Source organism: Bos javanicus, chromosome 5, assembly GCF_032452875.1.
Source record: "Bos javanicus breed banteng chromosome 5, ARS-OSU_banteng_1.0, whole genome shotgun sequence".
Taxonomy (NCBI): domain Eukaryota; kingdom Metazoa; phylum Chordata; class Mammalia; order Artiodactyla; family Bovidae; genus Bos; species Bos javanicus.
Window position 1 is genome coordinate 61,003,210 of NC_083872.1, and position 14,828 is coordinate 61,018,037.

The 14,828-nt window shown below is 49.8% G+C and overlaps 2 protein-coding genes across 6 annotated transcripts in view; one reads left to right on the forward strand and one right to left on the reverse strand.

The window, feature by feature from the left end:
• The window catches only part of ELK3 (ETS transcription factor ELK3), a 69,960-nt gene that overhangs the window by 32,345 nt on the left and 22,787 nt on the right, over nucleotides 1–14,828 (forward strand). The window lies entirely within an intron of this gene.
• The window catches only part of CDK17 (cyclin dependent kinase 17), a 138,177-nt gene continuing 136,898 nt past the window's right edge, over nucleotides 13,550–14,828 (reverse strand). For all 3 annotated transcript variants that reach the window (XR_009736486.1, XR_009736484.1, XR_009736485.1), the window contains 2 exons: nucleotides 14,624–14,826; nucleotides 13,550–13,718 (listed from right to left, as the gene is read on the reverse strand). The gene's annotated coding sequence lies outside the window, so the exon portion shown is untranslated. The remainder of the gene's footprint in view (nucleotides 13,719–14,623; nucleotides 14,827–14,828) is intronic.

Here is a 14,828-nt window from a genome sequence, read left to right on the forward strand (position 1 = left end):
GTCAAAGCTATGGTTTTTCCAGTAGACATGTATGGATGTGGGAATTGAACCATAAAAAAGGCTGAGCACTGAAAAATTGATTCCTTTGAACTGTGGTGTCAGAGAAGACTCTTGAGAGTCCCTTGGACTGCAAGAACATCAAACCAGTCAATCCTAAAGGAAATCAGTCCTGAATATTCATTAAAAGGACTGATGGCTGAAGCTGAAGCTCTAATACTTTGGCCACCTGATGCGAAGAGCCGACTCATTAGAAAAGACCCTGATGTTGAGAAAGATTGAAGGCAGGAAGAGACGGGGACGACAGAGGATGAGATGGTTGGAAGGCATCACTGACTGGATGGACAGGAGTTTGAGCAAGCTCCAGGAGTTGGTGAAGGACAGGGAAGTCTGCCATGCTGTACTTCATGGGGTTGCAAAGAGTCGGACGCGACTGAGCAAATGGATGGCAACAACAGGGCTAAGAACAGCACCCAAGCGTGTTCAGTGCTGCCAAGTGCTAAGCCACAATAATAATGCAGAGGCTAGTTCCCTGAGCACTTACTTGAACAATTCAGGCAGGTGTCAAGAAGGAAGTTAGGACTTTGTGCCAGCGTCCTGCACCAGCACACTCCGGGGTGGGGTGGGGGGATTGTGCATGTCCTGGGTGTTACAGCTCTTCTTACTCATGCTAAGAAATGCTTTGTGCTGTTTTTTTTTTTTTAATATTTATTTATTTATTTTGGCTCTGTCGGGTCTTAGTTGTGACACGTGGATCTTTGTTGCTGCGTGTGCTCTCTAGTTATGGTGTGCAGACTTAGTTGCCTCTCAGCGTGTGGCATCTTAGTTCCCCAACCAGGGATAGATTCTTAACCACTTAGACCACCAGGGAAGTCCCTGTGGTGCTTTTTAATATATATTTTGGCTGATTTGAAAATTAAGCTTGCAAAGATGCTTTCATATTTAAATGACACTTCCCTCCCCTCCTAATCAGACACTTCCCCGTGCTTCCCCTGGTGGGGCGAGCCTCCCCCTCCTCGTGCTCCCTTTGGGGTCAGTGCCATCCTGGTAGAGTCCTAGTGTCTCCATCCCTGTGTCTCGGATCCCTGATGGGGAAGTGGGCACTGAAAAGCACCTTCCTCCCTGGATTGTGTGAGGCGCACGTGTGACCGTGTGCTCAGCACCTGGTGGTTGTTCAGTTGCTCCGTCGTGTCCGACTCTTTCTGACCCCATCTGACTCCTTCCGACCCCATGGACTGCAGCACACTGGGCTTCCCTGTCCTTCACCATCTCCTGGAGCTTGCTCAAACTCAGGTCCATTGAGTCAGTGATGCCAACCATCTCATTCTCTGTCGTACCTTTCTCCTGCCCTCAATCTTTCCCAGCATCAGGGTCTTTTCCAATGAGTCGGTTGTTCACATCAGGTGGCCAAAATACTGGCGTTTCCACATCAGTCCTTGCAATGAGTATTGAGGGTTGACTTCCTTTAGGATTGGCTGGTTTGATCAGCACCTGGTAAGGACACATGATAAAAATGCCCATCATTTCTATTATCTATGTTTTAAGACTTACTGCCTGGCGGTGCAGGCGTTTGTTTCTGTGACCACTCACAGAGCCATCTACACCACAGGCTCCTGGCTCACCCACTTCCATCACTCTGGTACTTTGCACAGGGTCTGGCACGTACCCGGGGCTCAGTAAGTATTGGAAGCAAATGAATGAGCAAACGGGTAACATAGTGAAGTGGCCTCCACCCAGATTCAAATCACTTCTATCGTGAAAGCTGACGCTAAATACGTGTCAGAAAAAAGTTACTGCCTTTTGGTTATTGTATTAATTATCTAGGGCTCCTGTAACAATTTGCCAGTAAGTGGGGGGCTTAAAACTGCAGATATTTGTTCTACAGTTCTGGGGGCTAGAAGCTGAAGTCAGGGTATCAGCAAGACCAGATTCCTTCTGAGACTTGGGGTAGAATCCTTTCTCACCTCTTCCCAGCTTCTGGTGGTGATTGTCAGTCCTTGGCATTCCTTGACTTGTAGCTCCAGTCTCTGACTCTGTCATCCCATGGCATTGCTCCCTGTGTCCAAATTTCCCTCTTAAAAGGACACTAGGTGTGTTGAATTAGAGTTCACCCTCGATACCTCATCTTAACTTGCTCACCCCTGTGAAGTCACATCCACAGGTCCTGTGACTAAGCCTTCCCCTACCTTTTTGGGAGCACACTTCAACCCATATGATGTATATGATTTCTGACACTCCTGGGCTTGCATTTAGATTTTCACAATTACGCACCAAAGGAGAGCTTTGGAGATTGTGGTTTGATTCATCGAATCCTAAAGGATCATTGTTCTTGTGACATGTACAGCAGCTCGATTCAACTGCAGGTGTGAAACTAGACTCTATGAACAGAACGTCACAGTGTGCTCACCGTGGACCAGGCACGGAGCTGGGTCCCCAGGGTGGAACAAAGGCCATGAAGATGAGCCCCACCTTAAAGGGTTTCAGAGTCTATGGAAATTCAGGGGTTCCATGCCCTGAAAGAGCAGAGGACTTTAATACAAGACACAGATTAGAAGAAAAACTTATTGATCCCAATGGCCCCAATCCTGGATTTGTAAAAAACACAGTATCTACAAAGCATAGTAAAAGAAGGTATGCCTATATAATTAGAACCACCCAGAAGCTATTCAAGAAGTGACTCAAAGCTCTGAATCCCAGGTTGGAAACACACAGGTCATGAGAGGACACCTGTGTCTGAGCCCATGAAGGGCAGACACCAGAGTGGACAGAGACCTACATGGGACGTTCAGTTCATGCCTGGGCATTTCACTGTCATCTCCTAGCAAACAACTTGTTTTGCTGTCTTGCTGTGAGCCTCAGAGGTGGACTGGTTCATTGCATCAGAAGTTCTGATGGCTTACATTTTGGGGGTAGGGTTTTTTCTCTCAGGTGTAAACCGAGTCTTCCAGAAGGTACATCTACAGCCTAATGTAGACATAAGGATTTCTCACAGAGATTTTATTTATTAAATAGTTTAGCAACTCTTAATAACATCAGGCAGACTTGGTTTTAAAATCTCTTGTCCTGGGGTGGGGAAGAGAAGTATCTATACCCAGAACACACCTGTCTCTGGCCCTGATTACTGCTGGCACCCATGGGCCTAAGTGTGAGGGGCATGGGGAACCCCTGGGACTCACAGCATTTACTCCCTTCATGGACAACTTTTAGGTGGTTTCTAATTATACAGGCATACCTCGTTTTATTGCACTTTGCAGAAACTGCACTTCTTTATGAATTGAAAGTTTGTGGCAACCCTGTGTTGAATGAGTCTGGTAATTCTCACGGTATTTCAGACGTTTTTTATTAGTTTTACATTTGTCATAGTGATCTGTGATCAGTGATCTTTGATGTTACTGTTTCAAGAAGATTGACTTGCTCAGATGATGGTTAGCATTTGTTTTAATCAATAAAATATTTTAAACATATATATGTTGTTTGTTCAGATATAATGCTGTTGCACACTTAACAGACTACAGTATAGTATAAACATAGCTTTTATATGGACTATGAAACCAAAAATACTGTGTCTCACTTTATTGCGATAGTTGTTTTAGTGTGATGGTCACTTTATTGATGGTGATCTGGGAAACCAAACCTGTGGTATCTCTTGAGATATGCCTGTACATCCTTCTCAAGTTGGCAAGGTCGCTTTCTCTCACCTCTGCCTTTTCTTCTATGGTTAGACCATTCCTTTGAAAACATACCCCCTGCCCTTGAGTGGTTTAGCAGCTGCTCAGGGAGACAAACACGAAAACCAGTTATGATAGCAAAGTGCTGGCTTGGTCATGATTCTAGTATCTACCTTGCTGTAAAGTGTTAGTCATGTCCAACTCTGAGAGACCCTGTGTACTGTAACCCACAAGCTCCTCCGTCCTTGGAATTCTCCAGGCAAGAATACTGGAATGGGTTGCCATGCCCTTCCCGGGGGTATCTTCCCAACCCAGGGATTGAACCCAGGTCTCCTGCATTGTAGGTGGATTCTTTACGATCTGATCCATCAGGGAAGCCTGTAAAGTCAGAGACAAAGCTGCCAGAGGTCCAGACATGGGACCCAGGTCTTGAGTAAGAACACATTTACCAGGCTGACAAAAGTAGCGAAGGGATATACTGAGGAAGGGACCAGCATGTGCAAAGACCAGGAGGTGTGGAAGAGTCTGAGTGTTTATTTAGGGAATGAAGGAGGGATGAGATGGCAAGAGTGAGTGGGGGATGAACTTGATGGTGAGGGCAGCGGAGACCCAGTACAGGACTGTCCGCGAGAGAGTGCCATGGTCAGGTTTGCATTTTAGAAATAAACATCTGTGTTTCCTGACTCTTCGTGACATCAGTGGTGTCTCAGTCTGACCCCATAGCCCCGATCTTTGTGGCTATCTGGTACCAGTCGATTGCTGTCTGCTGGCCGAGCTGGTGCTGTCCCACCTTCCACATCAGATCTGCACGCCTCCTCTAGAACTGACCGAGAGCGAGGGGGAGAGAAGGGACAGGGTGGCGTCTGCCTCTTGCATGCACCCGCCAACTGGCTTCTGCTTGAGGAAGCCCAAGCCATGACTCTCTGTGTAGCTGCAGAAGATCTGGAAGCTTACACGCTCTTTCATCCTTTTCTGTCCAACAGAGCTTTTTGTCCTTGTTGTTGTTGGCAGTGAACACTCATCCCAGGGGGAGGCTGAGAGCTCTGCCAGCTCCCTTCTCATCAGGAGATTGAAATAGTGGTATGATGAAGACTCCTCCTGTCTCCACAGCAACCTCCCGGCTTAGCCTCACGGTGTACTGAACGGTCTTAACTTAATTGGAAGGGTTTTTAGGGGAGAACAGTCAAGACAGAGTCACTGGCAACATATTCCTGGAAGCAGAATGCATCACCTTCTTAACTTAATTGGATAATTCATTTTAAATTGGGTATGCAATCACGACAGGAAAATGTTTGCATTAATAATACATATCTGAACCCAACTGCCTGCACCAAGAAACCTGGCCCGGGTGGAATTCTTTAATTCCTCCAAATAAATTTTGTGAAAATTATGTGATGTATTGTCTGTCAGAGTGGAGAAAGAACAAAAGTCCAGCAAGCATTTGTGTCCTGGTACTTTCTAGAACACCTTCGTGGGTTGTGAAATTTCACAGAAGACCTGTCTGTCTTGGACTCTGTTCGGGGGTCTTTTGTGTTTCAGACAGTCTTGTGTGCTCAGCCCTGGGTCTGAGTATTGAGGGCCGGGCGTGTTTCATTGGACCTCTTTTTTTTTTCTCTCGTGTCCTGTCAGCCGCTTGCATGGTTAAAAGTACAACAGATGGCAACTGGGTTTTGCCTGGGGGCCGCGGGGATGACCAGGGCCTCTCTGCAAGCTTTTGGGCCGGGATGCTGCCTGGAAACCTGTGAGGTAGCTGCTGGCCTCGTGGAGGGCTTCCAGCCTGGCCCCCATTGCCCTGGGAGGGACCAGCTGGCGTGAGGGAGCTGACCTGCTGGGGGGACCCTGGGGGTTGATTAGGGGTGCCGCCTGTCTTGCACAAACTTCCAAGCCAGCTTCCCCTTTGGCACTCAGTGTTCCCCCAAATAGGGCCGTTGCTAAGAAACACCTAGAGTCTTGGGAGTCACTTCAACACTGTGCTGACGAGGCTGCAGCGCTTGGCAGCTTGGCCAAATCCACTGACGTCAGGCCATTGCCCAAGCCCACACCAGCTTGCCGGCATGAGCCTTCCTGATTCTGGGCTTCTCATGGCAGGAAAATTGAGTGGTTGTGGAGATAAACTGACAAAAACCCTTGTGCTCATATCACACCGCCCACCACCCACCCACTGGGCCCAGCTGCTCCCCTGAGCCGCCTCCTTCCCATCTCCTTTGGGCTTCGGTGGCAGTTTATCTCAGTTCCTACCCAACATTTGTGACAGAATCAGGGAAGGCTCACATGTATGGAGCCTCTGTTTTGAGCTAGGCCCTGTTTAGAAACTCATTTCCCTGCATGTGAAATGCCCATTGGCTCTGTCGGCAGTGGACCCATTTTAGAGATGGTGATACTGAATCTCAGCGAGGTTAATAACAGATTCAAGATGTAACAACTGCTGAGCAGCAGAGCTTTCTACCTAGGAGTCTCAACCCCAAGGCCCGTGCTCAGGACTATAAAGCTGGAGGGTCACACAGCTGCAGGGCCAAGAACTCAAACTTGAATCCGGTATTCCTAATATTGTTGATTGCCCCAGGCAGGCAGGGAGAGGGGCATCACCTCCAGTGTTTGTTGTTTGAAACGACAATGGAAGAACTGCTGGCATTGTCCTCCGAGCCTGCTGAAAACATGAGGTGGTGGTTCTGGACACCCCAGAACACCCTGTCCTTCCTGTGTGTCCAGATGATGCTTCCTAAAGAATGCCAGATCGGGGACTTCCCTGGTGGTCCAGACTCTGTACTTCCAATGCAGGGGGCATGGGTTTGATGCCCAGTCAGGGAACTAAGATCCCACATGACACCTGGCGCAAACACTAGAAACACAAAACTTACCTATTAAATAAAAAAGGCCAGATCAGAGCATGGCACCCCTCTGCTTGTGCACCTGCCTGGCTCCCTGTGGCCTCCAGGAAAGGTTGCAAGCTCTCTACTCCATCTGGCCCCAGCCTGACTTGCCTTGCTGCACTGCCCCAGCCCCAGCCCCTTGTCCAGACTGCACATGTGCCTGCACTCCCACTCTGCCTCTCCTGCCGGGCCCCGGTCATCCTCCAGCTCCTGTTTGTGTCACCTCCTCCTGCTGATGTGGACACTTGGCGATGTCTCCTCTGCTCTGTGTTCCTGCCTCACTGACTGGGAGCTGGCCTTCCTTAGTACTCTCAGCATCTACAGCGCAGTGCTATGCTCAGTCGTATCTGATTGTGCAACCCCATGGACTGTAGCCCACCAGGCTACTCTGTCTGTGGGATTCTCCAGGCAAGAACACTGGAGTGGGTTGCCATTTCCTCCTCCAGGGGGTCTTCCCGACCCAGGGATTGAACCCACATCTTCTGCGTTGGCAGGCAGGTTCTTTTGCCAGAGCCACTTGGGAGCTGGGACCGCATGAACGCAGGATGGAGAGAACGATGAGCGAGCACCAAGACAAAGCATCAAGGGAAATCCAGCCTCTTGGAATGTCAGTGCTGGAAGGGACCTAACATCCCCTCCTACCGTGCCTGCTCCTCATTTACCACGTGAAGACCCGAGAGTGGAAGCGAAGTTTCAGGAAAATCGGTGGCAAAGCCAGAATGAGACGATAACATGCTCCCAGACCACCTGTGGTCCCCGACCCCCGCCCCCTCCAGCCACCTGCCAGTGCTGGCAGCGGCTGCTCAAATCGAGGTCACTGCCAACAACTCCCCCACCCACGGGGGAAAGAGGGGAGCAGTTCTGCATTTTATTTTATTAACATTCCGGAGGCCTTTTAATAAAAATACCCTTGAGTGTTGAAAGGGGGCCAGTGGGAGACAAGACTCCCTGTCCAATGAGAAGCAGCTGCGAGCCCAGAGGGGGTGGGAGGATGCCCTTAATGTCATGAGGTCTGGCTCCCCCCACCACCCAGTGGGGCAGCAAGAGTTTCTTGAGCAGCAGTGCCAGGAGGATTTGGAAGGGCAGTTCGCCCGACGGCTTCGCAGTGCCAGAGAGTAAAGAGATCTCATCCTAAACCACATGGAAACCTCCGCCAGGAGTCAGTTAGCTCCGAGACAGAGTTGGAGCCCTTTATTGGCAGCGCATTATTCTTAGAAGTTGCAAGTGGGGGTGGACGTGTGCGCGCTTGTGTGCAGGGTGCACTCCGGGCTTCCACAGTGCACCCAGGGCGGCCCAGGCTGCACCCGCCTGCGTGCCCTCGGCAACATGATGGCCCGAAGGCCAGCCGAGCTCTGGGAAGGAAAGGCCAGGCCTCTCCACCCTGCTGGACAGAGACATTAAGATAGGAGAGGATATTTCCTTGGGCTGCTGTGACAAATTAACACACAAGTTGGTGGCTCAAAACAATAGAAGTGTATTCCCTACAAGTTGTGGAGGTCAGAAGTGTGAAGCTGAGGTGTCAGCAGCACCGGGCTCCCTCTGAAGGCCTTAGGGGAACCTCCTTCCTTGCCGTTTCCAGCTTCTAGGGCCCCTGGAAATCCTTGCTTCCTAACTTGTAGCTGCATCCTCCAATCCTTTCCCCTGCCTTCCCCTGGCCTTCCTCCTTGTGTGTGTCTCTGGATCTTTCCTTTTCTCGTAGGGACGCAGTCACTGAATTCAGTGCTCACGTTAACTCCAGGACGATCCCATCCTGACGTCCTTAGTTGATTACATGTGCCCTCCGTCCAGATAAGGTCTCATCTTGAGATTCTGAGTGGATGTGGACTTTATGGGTGGCAGGGAAGCTCTGTTCAACTCATGACCAAGGAGGACGACTGCCCCAGGGGAGGCAGTTCAGACTCGTGGGTTGGGTCTCAGGAGCCCTTTCGTAGCTGCTCTAGGGCAGACGGTGTGCGGTGAGCCTGCCCGTAACAGGTTCCCAGCAGAGTCTGGTATGGCTGGCCAACCACTGTGTCCCCTCGGGTTCAGGTGGCAGGGGCTAGAGGAGGCAGGGGCTGCCACTACTGTCCGAGTAGCTGTCAGATGCTCCGAGGATGAGGACGGAGACCAGGTTCCTTTGCTTTGCTGTTCCTCAGAGCTGAGCAAGGAGCTTTTCATACAAATGCATCTTCAGTGTTTGTTTGTTATGGAGGAGGAACTTGGAGCATGACTCCTACAGTGAGTACTTGTTCTGATTTTGGAGAGAGGACAGTCAGTTTCTGTGTCGGGAAGGAGTGAGTCAGACCATGGTCTGGATGGAAACCCAAGACGAGGAGCTGAAGACCGGGTGTTGGCTGCGAAGCGGGGGGCCTGGAGAGTCCCCTTTGCTGCTTACTAGGTTGTGTACTCAGCTCCGAGCCCCAGACTCCTTATCTGTGAAATGGGTTTCAGAGTGCTGCGAGGGTCACACGAGACACAGTGTAAGCCTTCTGTGACTGCATGCCAAAGCAGCCATATAAGGAATTTTGACTACTTGAAGGCAGAATAAAATGAGAAGACAGTGTGATATAATGAGGATGCTATTCAATTAGATCATTGCTTGCTGGGCAACATTCCACCGGGTTAGCTCTCAGGCTAAAGACTTCTCCGAGTGAGGCACTGACATACATTGGCCTTTTAGAACAAACTGCCCTGTGAGAGATTTTTATTTCCCTTTTAGGAATGAACTAGGCATCTAGTTGGGGAAAGCAGCTATCTAATATATCTTCTTGTGACATCTTGAATTCGTCTGTATGATTTTCAAAGATACCACCGTCCTTTCGTTTTGAAGATTGTTTAAAATTCATTTTCCTAAATTCATGTAAAAAATGTTGCTCTGAGGATATCAACATTTTAGATTAAACGTGTTCCAGTTCATTGAATTGAGGTGAGCAAACTGAAGCTGGCAAAGTTTCGGTACCTTTTCAAGGTCCTAGTAAGTAGTGAAGCTGGGATTCGAACCCCGGGGCCGTTTGTCCCTGTGCTGGCTGCACTTTGCGTCGGGCCCATCCAGGCTCTGGGCCTGTCTCCTTGCATGAGCACCTCTACCCGGGCCTGTGGATCCCAGGAGTTGTTGGGTGCTCTCTGTCCTCCCTCTGAGCCCTTTTGCTGCTCAGAGAGGGCCATAACCAGCCCATGTCTATGGACATCAGCTTCCTGTTATTTTCCCATCACTCGTGGGGGTTGGCTTCCCTGGTGGCTCAGACAGTAAAGAATCTGCCTGCAATGTGGGCTTCTGGGGTCCATCCTGCTGTGGGACCGCTGGGTCCCCAGTGCCTTCTACAAGGTGTCCCCTCAAAGCGGGCACCTCCTCTACCCTGAGGGTGGGCAGGGGCAGCTCCATCTGTAGTTACGGATCAGCCTCAGAAGGGCTGGCCAACCTCAGGAGGTGTTAGGCATGCGATGGCTTCCTGAGCAAGGGGCTGGTTTTCCCAGGCTCGCCGCAGTTGTCCCGAGGCTTCTCTGGAATGCAGAGCCTGTGGTCCTGGAAGGCTGACTTGAGTAGCAACCTCGGAGTCGACTCAGCTGCTTTCTGGGAGAGGGTGTGCTGGTGGGACAGAGGAGGCTTCGTCTGGGCTCTGGACAGAAGCCGGTTCAGCTGCAGCTCCTCTAGTCACAAGCTGCGTCATCCTGGGCACCTAAGGTTTTTAGAGCCTGGTTGTTTCTCTGAGTTTGACAAGCAATACATAGGAAACATAATTCTTTTAATGTGAAAACACAGATTTAAAAAATACGAATCAGCGGTAATCCTACTTCTGTCAAATTTTATTATACATCTTCCAAGATTAATTTTTCTTATATATATGTGTGTGTGTGTGTATATATATATATAATTATTTTGGTTAAAATAGTGGAAGCATTTCAGGCCTGCTGCTTTTTTACCCTAATTTTATTTTAAAGGGGCTTCCCTGGTGGCCCAGGCGGTAGGGAATCCACAATGCAGACCTGGGTTCAATCCCTGGGTTGGGAAGCCCCTGGAGATGGAACCATCTATCCACTCCAGTATTCTTGCCTGGAGAATTCCATGGACAGAGGAGCCTGGCGGGCTACAGTCCATAGGGTTGCAAAGAGTTGGACTTGACTGTTAAAGACATGGGAAAATGCTAATGATGTATTGTCCTCTGAAAGAGCCCTGGGGGATTCCATTATAAGGTCCACCCAGTACTTTTGTTTAAAGAGGATTTAAAAATTTGTTTATTTATTTGGCTGCCCCTGTCTTGGTTCCCTGACCAGGGATCCAGGGCTCCGAGCTGAATGCACAACCAGGGATCCAGTCCGGGCCCCCCGCATTGGGAGCGCGGAGTCTTAGCCCCTGGACCACCAGGGAAATCCCTCCACCCAGTATTTAACCTACCCCTGTGGATTGGGAAACTGGATATAACCTCACTTCCAACTAAGCCTCGACTTCTGCATCTTTAAAATGGGACCACAGTGCCCATCTTGCAAGGCAGCGGTGGGTGTGGAGCACGTGATTTATTCCTGGAAATGCTCGCTTCTTTCTTTTGCCCTTTCTGGCCACAGGTTCCTTTCATGTAGGATATCTATCTAGCCCAGCCAGACAGATGTCCCCCAGATAAATCCTTCCCATTTCCCCATCCCAGGATCTCACTGTCAGGCACTCAGGGCCAGTTGCTCGCATCACCCTCCCCAGGGGCCGAAGCCACGGTGGATGCTGTGCAGCTGGGCTGTTCCCTCCTGCCTGGGCAGTGCGTTTCCTGCCCTGAGAGGCATCAGGGAAAAGGGAGATGGGCTGGGGTTAGTGTTTGCACCAGGTGTCAGGCTGGGTATGCGGCATCTCTGCCGAAGCTGAGGGGCCTTCTGACAGGACACAGATTGCGCGATCGCTCCCATCCTCTGCCCTCCTCGGGCTGGTCTTTCTGCCCACCACCCCCCACCCCCCAGACCTGAATCAAGAGGCGGGTGTGAGGTTTTATTCACAGTGCACTCAAGTGCTGGCCACTCGAGGTGTGATGGACTGAAGCCTAGAGTTTCCTCCTTGTCTGAACCCAACTAAAGAGAACTTCCTGCTTCTCTTCCTTGGTTGAGATATGTAAACTAGGTGGGTTTCTGTCTGCCAGATGATCCACCTGTCACCCAGATCTATGAGAATAAGTACAGCCTTCTAAGATGTTTAATTTTGACTCTTCAGTTGTTATTAGAGCAGATGGAGGGTGGATTTTTCATTTTGTTTTGTTTTGCTTCAATGGGAGTGTAAAAATCAAAACAGTAAGAGCCGGTATATATTGTGGGCTTATCCTGTGCGTTCTGCAAGCTTTATGTGGATTACACATTCAGTCCCATAAGGTGGGTGGTAGGTTGGTCCCCATTTCATAGATGTGGAAACTGAGGCGCACAGCTGATGAGAGAGAGGGGTAGTATTTGACCTCAGGCTGTGACTCTGGAACACTCTTTGTCACCCCAGTGGCAGTGCTTGTGACAAGGTCAAGAATTTATGGAACGATCCACCACTCTGTTGTCTGTAGCCCTGCTGCTGGTGTTGGGTTCAGAAAAGGACAGTTACGTGTTATGCTGCTGCTAAGTCGCTTCAGTCGTGTCCGACTCTGTGCGACCCCATAGACGGCGTGTTATGAGCCTCAGACACTTCTCTGTGTTGAGAACAAGATAGGAAAGTTGTGAAATCAGGGGGCAGGGGTCCTGCAGTCCCTGGGAACCCTGAAATGGGAGAGGAGCAAGAGAGCTCCAGCCCTGCTGATGGGGAGCTCAGAGCTGGACCGGCTCCTCCTGGGGGAAGGGCGGTGCTGGAAAGGAATGTGAGCTGGGTAAGAAGTCTGAGTGCTGGAAAGCCCCACGCATGACTCTATGTCAGAATTGGGGTGCCAAGCCAGAGCCCACACACGCAGCAGGTATTTGCTGGGGACTTAGATAAGGAGAATTAGTTTAGTAAGCTCTTAACAGGGTGGCTCAGTGGTAAAGAATCCGCCTGCAGTGCAGGAGACTCAGGTTCAATCCCTGGTCTGGGAAGATCCCCTGGGGAAGGAAATGGCAACCCACTCTAGTATTCTTGCCCGGGAACTCCCATGTACAGAGGAGCCTGGCAGGCTACAATCCATGGATCACAGAGTCAGACATGACTTAGCGACTAAACAGCAGACTCTCAGTGAAGGTATGAAGTTGTGGGGCCTTGCATATAGCTCCCAGTGTCTGTCTGGGAGTTTTCCAATAAAAAATGCCAGCAAAAAGCACATGCCAATACATATATGCAATGCTTCATATGGAGCTTTAACCAGCCTGGGGATTAGCTACAGAAAATTGTGTCTGTCATGGGGTTCCTGTCATTCGGCTTCCTGCCTGGGTTTGTTCTATCCACAGTGAGAGTCATTCATTCAATAAATGTGTAATGAACTTAATATTATCCCTCATAACATCAAAATGAAGAAGGTAAACTTCCACAAACATCTCTTTATTACCCTGTAATTTTTTAAAAAATTATGGAACTTAATAAACATACGTCTGAGTTCTCCACTCTAGGGGATTATTTACACAGATTCCTTCTTCTTCAGTGGGAGGAGCAGGCAGAGTTGGGCATGAGGGTACATATTTGAACACACCCATGGACACACCTATTTGTGTAAGTAAGCCTGGAACCTGTCAGGGCAGCAGGCAGTGCTGAGGGAAGTGGAAATGGGACTTACTCTCTCAGCATCATCCATGTTGTTAGGGTGAAGTAACCTAGGGAGGCTCTCACAGGACCAGGGGTGGCTGGTGCTTCTGGAAGGATTTCTTTGCACAAGGTGACCATGGTGCTGACCCAGATGGACTGCTTGCCCTGTAGGCTCCTACAGTCTTAAAACACCCACTGGGCAGTGGCGATGAAGGGAGTGGTTTGGAGACCTGAGCTTCTACTTCTGCTGGAACTGCCTCTTGGGGTGTACTGGATGAATGTCGCTTTTCCCCTTTGCTGAAGCTGGTCCCGTCCTTGCCGCCTGTAACCTCACACAGAATGTCAGGTCAGGAGTCCTCCTTGGTTGTGAATGCACATTTGATGGGAAGTTACAAGTGGAGGCTGGTCCCCTACACGTGGAGGGAAGCAGATGTGTGCAACTGTTGCTCTGAAACCGCGCTTGGGAGAGTCACTCAGCCCCGCTGGACACAGACAGCGTTTGTCAGGTTACCAGGCAACTGTCAGCAACAAATACTTGTGAGCCTGGGAGGAAGGGGTGGAAAAAACAGACTTCTAAATATTCTCATCACTTTTCATAATAAGAGCCCATACCCAAGTGCTCTCGTGTTCTGGGCTGTGTCAGTTAGCCCAAGTCTTATGTCACCTTCTGTTCTGACCAGGGGCTCTGGGGTCTGATCCCCAAGTACGTGCTTGTGATTGGGGATGATTTATAGTCTCTGAGCCTCAGTTTGCCCATCGCTAAAATGGGAGTAATAACAGTTCCACTTTTTCAGAGGATTCAAGGACTTGAGGGTGGTCAAGTTCTTAGTACACAGCCTGACACCTAATAGTCAGCAAATACTATCTAGTGTTATTTTCCTATACTGTGTGTTTTCTCAGCAAGCCCCTCCCAGGCTATACTCATGCAAGGAAACTTTGCTTTGGAGACTTACAGAAAGATCTTCAGACGCACATGCCACTGACACCATCCTGGGGTCTGTGCTGAAGTCACGTTACAAAGGGGCTGTCAGTTCACCTGCCAGGCATGCACCTTCTCCCAGTCTGCCCACCCACCTGGATCACTGGCCTTGAACATCTTGGTCGGGGGCTTTCCTTACAGGTTCTCCTGTTAGCAGACATCTCCAGTGTGGAGTTGGGTTCCTAAACAGCTGGCCTGCAGGCTCTGCCTTCCTTCACACATCCCACCCTCCCCTCTTTCTGCCTCGGTCCCTTTCAAGCCTTCTATCCTTGCAGAGGTTTCAAATTGTCCAGGTAGCCAGATCGAATCCATCTTTCCTGTTAGTTTCTAGAGAAGCAAGACCCAGCCTGGTTCTTTCCAGAAACTGTTTCTTTCTCCTTTGGTCAGCTCCTTTTATCATCTCCATATCCCTGTCCCCGTGTCGCCTTTCCCTAAAAAGCCCTCTCGGTGTCCAGCTGGTTTTCCTCACCAAGGCAGCAGCTACTGAAGGGCTCTGACTGCTTCAGCTGAGTTCAGTGGCCTGTGCAGTATCTCTGTCTTTCTGTTCAGAGTGGGGTTTAGCAGGTCATGGCAGCTGCCATCCAGCCATCAAACGTTCCCACCATCTTCCCTTTAAGCATGCCAAAATTCTTCAAATTCCTTATGTTCTGGATGGACCTCGAGGGCATCATGCT